General features: G+C 42.0%; 1 pseudogene; it reads right to left on the reverse strand.

Moving 5' to 3' along the window:
* Positions 1 to 8,212: 8,212 nt before the first annotated feature.
* LOC130865839 (transcription factor GATA-6-like) lies at positions 8,213 to 9,681 on the reverse strand (annotated as a pseudogene).
* Positions 9,682 to 9,927: the final 246 nt, after the last annotated feature.

A 9,927-nucleotide genomic window follows, 5' to 3' on the forward strand; every position in this document is an offset into this window, starting at 1 on the left:
ACGATGTAAATTTCTAATATAGAGGATATCACAAAGGAGTCACAACCCACAGACTGAGAACCACAGCCTCGAGCTATCTGAGTGTTAAGAGCTGAACCTGAAGATCTAAGTTCTGAGACGCCTGTCATGCAGCCTGAAAAGGATGGCAGTTAACTATAACAGTGCCTCACATTTATTTAGCTGTGCATCTTCGCCTCTTATTATAATTCCTGTTCCCTCAGGTCAAGAGTGTCCTACTCACTTGGGTACACAGTGTTTGAGGTACAGAAGAACCAGAAACTCTCACAAAAGAAAGTGTTATCAGCTACACTTGTGATTATGGATTTCTTTAATTTGGACATACTGCAGTGGAAGATGACATAATACCAACAAGAACATCAAAACCCAGATTCTAGCTCTCAATGCTCAACCTTGTGAGATAAAATGTATTCTATTATTTTTGATATTTTGTTAAGATGGAAGGAACTGCTGATACAACTCACCATAGTGTGGCTTAGAGTTTAAAAAACTCTGTTCATGTACAGTCCTCATACATATTATAACACTCAACACAGAAAAGAATAATTTTAAGGCAGTATACTCATAAGGCATTAGGATATTTCTTTAAAACGTTGTCTCCAATCCTAGTCTTAGCTGTAGTATACCGTATTTTACAACATACCATTCTGGCTAGTACTTATCATTTTAAAAATTGGTATGTGACTGCAATTCTTTTAAAGAACACAAAACACTGCAATATAAAAATGAAGGGTAATTTGGAAACATTAAAATCAGAACAAAGATAGAGTTCTTGGAAAACTTAATTACAGTCAAATCCAAATATTAAAAAACATTAGTCAGTAGACCGATGGCATAACTGAATCATTCCAATGTGTTAACTTTTGTTTAATTTAAAGACTTTGCTGAGCCAAAGAGATTTTGTGTGATGTTCAAGGACTGATATTAGGAAGTAAGCATTAGGTTTCCCAACAAAGGAAAATACAGCCAGAAGGGAAAAGAAATAAAAACCTCAGCTATCTCATTATAAAATAGACTGCAACACAACAATTTCACGTACAAGGCAGCATGCCGGGAGGCAGTGACATGCTGCCTTACCACTGCCACATTAGCTGCCAACATCTCGTGGCTCTCTCGGAAGCAGGCCTAGATCAGGAGAAGTGTGGTTGCTGTTTTAGGGAGTTAGCATATTCCAGCCATAATATACTCAAGTCTCCAAGTTCAATCAATGTTAATCACAGCCTAAAACTACAGTTTTTCTGTGAACTTTGAGAAAGGTACATTAATGATGGAGGTGGGTCATCTTTCTATCTGTTGTTTCATTGGTTAAGTAATAAAGAAACTGCCTTGGCCCCTTTAATAGGACAGAAAATTAGGTAGGCGGAGTAGACAGAACAGAATGCTGGGAGAAAGAAGCCGAGTAAGGAGTCGCCATGATTCTCCCACTCCAGACAGACGCAGGTTAAGATCTTTCCTGGTAAGCCAGCTCGTGATACTATACAGAATATTAGAAATGGGTTAGAACAATATGTAAGAGCTAGCCAATAAGAGGCTGGAACTAATGGGCCAGGCAGTGTTCAAAAGAATACAGTTTCCGTGTAATTATTTCAGGTAAAGCCATGCGGGCGGCCGGGTGCCGGGGACGCAGCCCTGCCGCTCTTATTTCAACACATTAATATCTACAATGAACATAAAAGAGAACAAACATGTTGATTAGAAGAAAAGTCCTAGAAACCCTTAACCTTCCAGAATCAAATTGCCCCTCTTTCCCACAGAAGAGGCTCATCTGTATATCATTATGGATGAGAGAGAAAACAAGAGAGAGCAAGGGGGGGGGGAGAAAGAGAAAGAGAGAAAGAAAATTCCACCTCCAGAGAACTATAAACAGTGAGATGCACTTTTTCCAAGAACAAGAACAAAAATTAATATATATTATCTATATAAATTATATATAAATATATATTATATATCATATAATTATAATTGTATGTATTAATATATTATATATCATAAACAGAGACAGGAAGGCATACATTTAATAAATATTTAAGGGTTGAAATTATCGGAGTTAGTATGTAAGTATATAAGTATTGTTCCTGAAGAAACAGATTTTAGAATGTACTGGGTAGTCTCTTTGGAAGATACCTGTGAGAGCTACATTCAAGCCGTTTTGAAAATGATCTCCAAGGTTAAAGACATAAAAATCCTCACAGTGACTATTATGTGTGCAGGAATAAATCAGACAGGGAAAGGATGCCAGTAAGTGAGGTCTAAAGTTTGGATGTCATCATGGGGACAGACATACAAACTGAGTGGTTCACAGAGGGTAGAAGGACAATTTGAATTTGAAGGGTGTAGAAAGGCAAGACATCATTTATCATTTATTTTTGTGATTTTCTGTCAGGTTTTACACACACATATATGTATATATATATGTATACACACACACACACACACACACACACACACACACACACACATATATATATATATATATATATATATATATATATATATATGTCTAAATGTGAAATGTGACCTCTGGTTTCATGTGTTTGAGCATTGTCCTCAGATGATGGTTGCTGTTTTGGGAAATTATGGAGCTTCAGGGAGGGAGGTAGAGCTTTTCTGGAGGAAGTAGAGTTAAGAATTGAGGTGTTTATTATTATTTAAAAAAAAACAAACTGTCTTTTTTTATTTTACATACTCTCCCCTCCTCCCATCCCTCCACCTTTCCCTCTCCCTACCCTTTATCCTCAGAGAGGGTAAGTAAGGCACATTGCCTTTGGGAAGAATTGAGGTTTTATAGCCTGGCTTGACTTCTTATTTGTTTTCTGCCTCCTAACTGTAGACCTACTGTGAGCTGATAAAAACATTCAATCAAAGCACTTCCTGCCAAGTATTCACTCTTAACAATAAGACAAAGGATGCACACTGGGTACTTAAGTGTGTGGATCCAAGTAATGAAGGGCAAGGCATTCTTCAGCTCTATAGAAAGTTAATGGCCTGCTTGGGGTACGTGAAACTCTGTCTTAAAAAGACAAAACTAACAAACAAGTCACTTGATGCTCCACTAACATTTGATTTTTTTAAAATATTTTTATGAGTCAGTAAAAATGTACATTGAAAATAGAAAAAGGATGAGAAATACTATTTATGTTGCTGTTTAAAACTTATCCCTCTGACCAGATTCCTTTTGTGACTCCCTCTAGCCACCCCTTTATACAGAATTGATTTTGTTTTTTCTTCCATGAACCAAGGCAACCCGTGGGCTCCAGCTAGAAAGGATGTACTGTGTATGACTTTCTAATGGGTAGTTGGCTTTCTGTACTTTCAGATTCCCCAACTATAGTACATAGAAAATAAGTGAACTCCTTCCTAGGATTAAATAAGTAAATGCATGTAAAGTACTCAGAGCTACGCCCAGAACACAGAAGGGCTGTGCAAGTTAAACTATCACCCTTGTTATCTCTTATTGCCAGAGGCAGCAGCAGCCAGAAAAGAATCTAAGTTACCTGGCTCAGGACAGGGGGTCTGCACAGCAGCTCTTTCACTTGCTATGGTCTAAAATTGACTAGGTATATGCCCTCTGTGACTCGGTATATTATAGAATGGAGAAAGTAATGGTGCCTCATGTCAGAGCTTTGGAAATAAAGAAAATCATGTTAAGCACACAATGCAATGTCCACTAAGAGGTAATGCATGAGCTAATTATTATGTCATACAGTTGACACTGCTACACAAGACTATTCATGTGGGAACAAACATTCAATTGGGAAACTGAGTGCTAGTCTCTAAATCTCACAAACACTGAAGTCCATGCTTCAGATTACGAACAATAATGGCAAATGGACAACCTAGACTGCGTGTGTGTGTGTGTGTGTGTGTGTGTGTGTGTGTGCGTGTGCGCATGCACTCGTGGAGAGAGAGAGAGAGAGAGAGAGAGAGAGAGAGAGAGAGAGAGAGAGAGAGGAGAACAGTGAATGACACTGGCTGGAGCCTGCAGAATCATGGTGTAAGTGTCTTAGCATTCTATAACTGCATAAGTAAATGTGTGATTTTTGAAATCTTTAAGTTACTTTCATTTCCCTCATTAATCCATTTTACTTTGATCAAGTCGATCCTTCATTACCTCTCTCCAACTCCTCCTAGGTTCCTTTCTCCATGACCTCTCGAGGCTTAGAGAATGCCATGTCTGAAGTGAGGGTAGAAAGTGTGCAAGAACCAAAAGTTAGATGGGACTGTCGTCAACCATCATCTACGGGACATGACGTGTAGCTATACTTGGGAACTTTTATCAGCTGTGCTGGGCTGTACAACATCTGTACAAGGTCAGGCTAGTCAATATTCTAGCAAGCGTGGGGAAAGGGTCTTACAAAGCCGAAATCCTGAATGTTTGGGATTTTTGTATGTTTATTTTCTTTTATTTTTGCGTGTAGCCCTGGCTGACCTGGAACATGTTATGTAGTTAAGGCTGACTTTAAATCTGTGGTAATCCTCCTATCTTTGCCTCCCCAGCATGGGAATCACAGATACGAACAACCAAGCCAGGCTTGTATGTTTATCTTTAGTTAGTGGTTTGATTGAAGTTTCAGGGTGATTAAAAAGACTGAAGTGTAATAATTACCACAGAATGCAGAAAAATTATTTGTAAGTTCCACTCTTCTGAATGAGAGAAAATGGCAATTCTCCAAAACAGTTACAGAAGGTTATTATTTCGTTACCTAAGATGACAGACAGGGAACTTTACACTAGAATAAAAGCACTATTACTCCAAACAAATCTCCTTATTATAGCTTACCAAGGTTTTTAAGAATCTTCAAATATGACCTTTTATTACTAGTATGATGACACCATCATAACCATAATATTTGCAATGATTTGAAAGATTGATCAAAGACAGGATGTAGCTCAATGCACGGTACTTCCCTGGGATGTTCAAAACCTTGGGTACCCAAACACAAAGATACTTAGGGTTTTTACCAATAGCATCAGATTAAATTTTATAAATATCATGGGGTATTCCCTTAACTGGATTCTATAGGTATTTCCATAAATCTTTAAACACTCTCAAATGTATCCTAATATACTGTAGAAATTTATTCAAAGAAAACCAAAGCCTGTTACACTTTCTCAGAAGGTGGCATGATTTTAGGATTAGCCATGAATGTTCATCAAGGGTACAAATGCCTTATATGACTTATACTGTTGCTTAGATTTATTTATTGAGACAGGGTCTCACTATGTAGTCCTGCTGACAAGAAACTCAGTGTTATTGACAAGGCTGGCCTCAAACTCACAGAGATCTGCCTATCTGTGCATTTTTAGTGCTAAGAGTATGTGCCATAATGCCAGGTTATTCTTTCTGGATCTTAAGACTACGGGCCAAGTGCCTAGCTTCATTTGGGACTTCCTTTAGTGCTGATTTATAGTGCAATCTGTCGTATTTATGGTTTTCCTAAAGGCTCAGCAGTTCACTGAACTTCTTTGCAGTAGTACTATTCCCTTTCAGTTCTTACTATCACCCAGCCATGCTGCACACCAATGATGAAACTGGAAAAATTCCCTCCCACAGCAGACATTCATCCTTATCAGTAGTCTGGCAAAGTGCCCCACAAAGGGAAGTCCAATGACGTCCAGCCACTAAATTAGATACCACAATGACTGCTTTAGGAATGCCATCTCACTAGTGGGTTCCATTGTGGTACAAAATTAGTAAAGCAAATACTTCATACTAAAGCATATTTTCTTTCAGAAGTAAAACTTTTATATGCAGAAATATTTTGTCTATGATTTTACACATCAAAATGCAAGAGAGACCACCTCCAGAGAAAGGTGCTTTCCTGTTCAGACCATGAACAGATAGTTAACAAAAGAACCATTTAAAGAAAAGTGTTGGGGTTTGAAACTCTTGTCTACAAGTTTGAAGTTCTCAAGTTCAGAGGACAAATTGAAAGCAGAGTTATAGAAAGAAACACAGAAAAGAATGGGGGGAAACATACGTTGGGTAGAAGAAGACAAGAAGAAGGAAAAAAAAGTCCAGTTATCTGAAATTCACATGCTTTTGAAATTTCGAAAAAGGTACCCACCTGCTTCCTCATTTGAAGGGAAGAGAAGATACAGAAAGAAATGGAATGAAGTCAAGGACTTGGTAGGGCACATACAGCTTTTAATTTTGGGGAAGTTCAAAGTCTATTAAACATCTCAAAAATTAATAGGAACTTTAACGAACTTGGAAGCTTTTTTATGAGTTTAAAGCATTTTACTAGTGCACTGGTATTGATTTCGAATGCATTCATGTCTGGTACGAAGAAAACTATATGAGAAATGACTGAATGCCATTTCTGAATTTGTAGCTGCCTTCTTTTAATGTTCTGTGAACTCAGACAAATAAATCAGAGGCATTTTATAACAGCCAATGATGAAACAGCTTGCCACAGTATCTGGGAAGATAGGTTCTGGCTTTTAACTACCCTTTATTACTCACTAGGATACTTGGACACATTCCTAAGTCTTGCAAACCCGATTTTCCTCATCTGCAGCATTGAAACAGCAACTGCTTTGCCCCAGAGTTTCTCAGCACAATGTAATGTATAGGAGGTGCCCTGTGCTTTTGGCACTGCCTTAAAGTGTGCTAAAATCCTACTTTTCTTGCACTGATTACATGTGACACTAACTTCTGTGAACTTCCAATTTTTGGAAAACAGCAGAAGTATTTTAGATGTTCTTGGTAAATTGTGGAATGAACAGAAGCCATAAGCTATGTATAACAGACATATACATTTGCATTTATAAATATGTGTATAGTGTGCACACAGGTGGATTTGCACGTAGTGTGTGCACAGGTGTCAAACCATAGAGCAACCTTAAGTGTTCCTCAAGAGCCATCCATCTTATTTTTAGAGACCTGGTCTCTCAACCCAACCTAGAACTCAACCATTTGGTTAGGCTGGGTGGCTCAGAAGTCTCAGAGATCACCTGATGCCCCAGGGCTGGGATTCTCTGGGTTCTGGGGATCAAACTCAGGTCCCTATCTTTGAATGTTCCAAGTTGAGCGGCAAATGACTGAGAAGGGCTAAAGAAGTAGGAGGACCATCAAGTTGACAACATGTCATCTGTCACCAAAACCAAACCAGATGTGAGGACTGCAGACACCTTTTTTTTTTCACTGTGAATAACGCAAAACAATACCCTTTTTATTTCTTTAAAACTCTGGTGATACAGGTTTCCATATGACATCCCATTTAAAAAAAACAATAATGTAAACCAACCTGTGGGTTAGTCACACGGTACAGACTTCAAGAGTGTTTACAGATGCATAAAATATTTACAAATGCTAATCTTTAGGTAGTAAAGGTTTGTTGCAATCTCCAGCACTTTTTCCTCAGTAAAAGAAAGGGGGTTGTGTTGGTGTTCTTGTATAAAAATCCGTAAATGGAGAAAAGGCAATTTTCCTGAGAGAAGATTTGTTCTTGAAACCTTTTTTTGGTTGGTATTTTTTTTAAACAATTGGGAATACAGAAATGGGCTGTTGGTGTAAGAAGCATGTCTAAGTTAACTTTTTAAAAATTATTTTAAGTACCATTAAGTTAAAATGTTTACATTCATTATAAAAATGCTGTTAAATCTTAAGCAAATGATTTAACACTGATTGCTGCAACGCAAATTGCACTTAAAAATTATTGTGTACATGGAAGAAAAATATCTTGTTTGCTACCCTGTTTACAAATTTCAAGTGACCTCAAATCAGCCACGTGACAGTGAACGCTGAGAAACGTCAGTCAGCATCTGTCCGTTATAATTGGGTCTCGTCGAGATCCCAGGACCGCACTCCGTCTCAGGCATGTACCAAATGGCTTCAATGCTCCTCTCCACGAATGCTTGTGAAACATGCGTGCCCATGAGCTATGAAGAAATTCTGGGATAACCAAGATTGATCACAAGAAGCACGTGATTTGGGGCTACACGCATATTATATATATATAATCTCTCAATCTTCCTTAGCACGCAAAGCCCCAGTCATTGTTGCAGTTTCTGTCACAGATGTGGGGCAGACCCAGAGGCGGGCTGGCTGGAGTTGGCCCGGGCTGATGGGAGCCCAGGCTGATGGGAGCAGGCCATGTGCCTGCTATGCTGTCCCCTCTTTCAGGAGCCATCTCTTCTTACTTCAGCAAGCTTCTTGGGAAATACATCTCTTTCAAAACAAAGGCACAGAAATCATGCATCGAAGGAATGTTAATGTCTGCATTTTTGCTGCCATCTGGACTGCTGCACAAATTCAGACAAGTGGTGTGAGGTTCTCAGAGCCCCCTCGCCTCTTGTCAGCTCCAGCTCGGGCCAGAGCCAGAGCACACCAAGAATCCTGCCTTATGGAGGATGTGACTCCAGCGGGAGAGGACAGGCTGACGCCTATGTAGAGACCGTCTTGACCTGCATACTTGAGGTCACTGTTCTCGGAGCTGGTGCCTTCTCCCACTGCAGACATCACCGCGGCACCTGCCCCTGAGGCAGTCGGTTGTGCTGAAGAAGTGGTTTTGGTGCAGTCGTCTGAATTAGAAGAGGAAGAAGTTGGAGTCATAGGGACAGAGTTACTGCTGTTACCGGAGCAAGCTTTGGACTTATTTATGTTTTTAGGTTTTCGTTTCCTGGTTTGAATTCCTTCTTTTTTCATAGCAAGTGGTCGAGGCACCCCATGGAGCTTCATATAGAGTCCGCAAGCATTGCACACGGGTTAGCCCTCGGCGTTTCTGAGCCATAAGGTGGTGCTTGTGGTGTGACAGTTGGCACAGGACAGTCCGAGCCACCGCGATGAGGGCACGCGCTTCTGCGGCTTGATGAGGGGCCGACTGAGGCCTTTCATCTTGCTGTAAAGGCCGAACGCATTGCACAGGTAGTGGCTTGTACCATCTGGTCACCACAGCGGCGTCTGGATGGAGCCGCAGTTCACGCACTCGCTACTTTCGGACAGATCCTCCAGCAGATCTGCGCTGGGGCCTCGCGGCACCGGGAGCGGGGCTCCGGCGCGACTCTGTAAGCTGTGCAGCACCGGAATTTCGAAGGGTCCAGCTGGCCAGGCGGGAGTAAGCGGTGCACCCATGTAGGGCGAGTAAGTCGGGTGATGGTGGTGATGGTGATGGTCCCGTTCAGCGTCCGCGCCGGGGACAGCGAGCTGTACTGATGCTCCTGGCCGCCCATGGCCGCCAGGCTGCTGCTGCCACCACTCACACTGCCTGTGCCTGCGCTGCCCGCAGCCACGTAGCCCCCTGGGTCCCGCGCGGCGCCGTTGGCTATGGGCGGGCTGGGCGAGTAGGGGAAGCTCGCCGAGGCGTGCGCGGCGGCCGAGCTCGCACCTCCTGGCCCCGCTGTCCCGCCGCCGGCTGTGCCGTCCCCGCCATATGGGGGACTGTCGGCGGAGGCCTGGGGCCAGCCCGGGTGAGCTCCCGCGCCGCCCGAGTGGTTGCTGGGCCCACTTCCCGCTACCTGCAGGTATGGCAGGCCGGGCAGCATGGAACCCACTAGCGTGGTGGGGACGTAGACAGGAGAGCTGGCCGCAGCCGCCGCCGGCGCCACAGGATGCACGAATCCGCCGGGCGCGCCGTCGTAAGCGGTCGGCCCCTGGCTGGACAGGACGGCGAGGGTACAGACACCTTTTTGTTGTCCTGGACGCCGTTCAGTATCTCCCATAATTCATGCCTTAATTAGTTCCTTCTCGGTATTTTAGAAAAAGACAGCCTCATTGGTGAGGCTGTTTAGATGGCTTTCAAGGTGGGAAGACAACATAACAGAACGTCTGTCTGTATTAAAGATGGGTAAAGGTGCTAGGCACTAAGCCAGTGACCAACGTTCAATTCCCCATATAGACATGGTGGAAGGAGAAAATCAATATCTGCAAGTTTTCCTCTGGTCTAACATACACCATATGTAGATACA

The sequence above is a fragment of the Chionomys nivalis genome, chromosome 24 (assembly GCF_950005125.1).
Source record: "Chionomys nivalis chromosome 24, mChiNiv1.1, whole genome shotgun sequence".
Lineage (NCBI taxonomy): Eukaryota > Metazoa > Chordata > Mammalia > Rodentia > Cricetidae > Chionomys > Chionomys nivalis.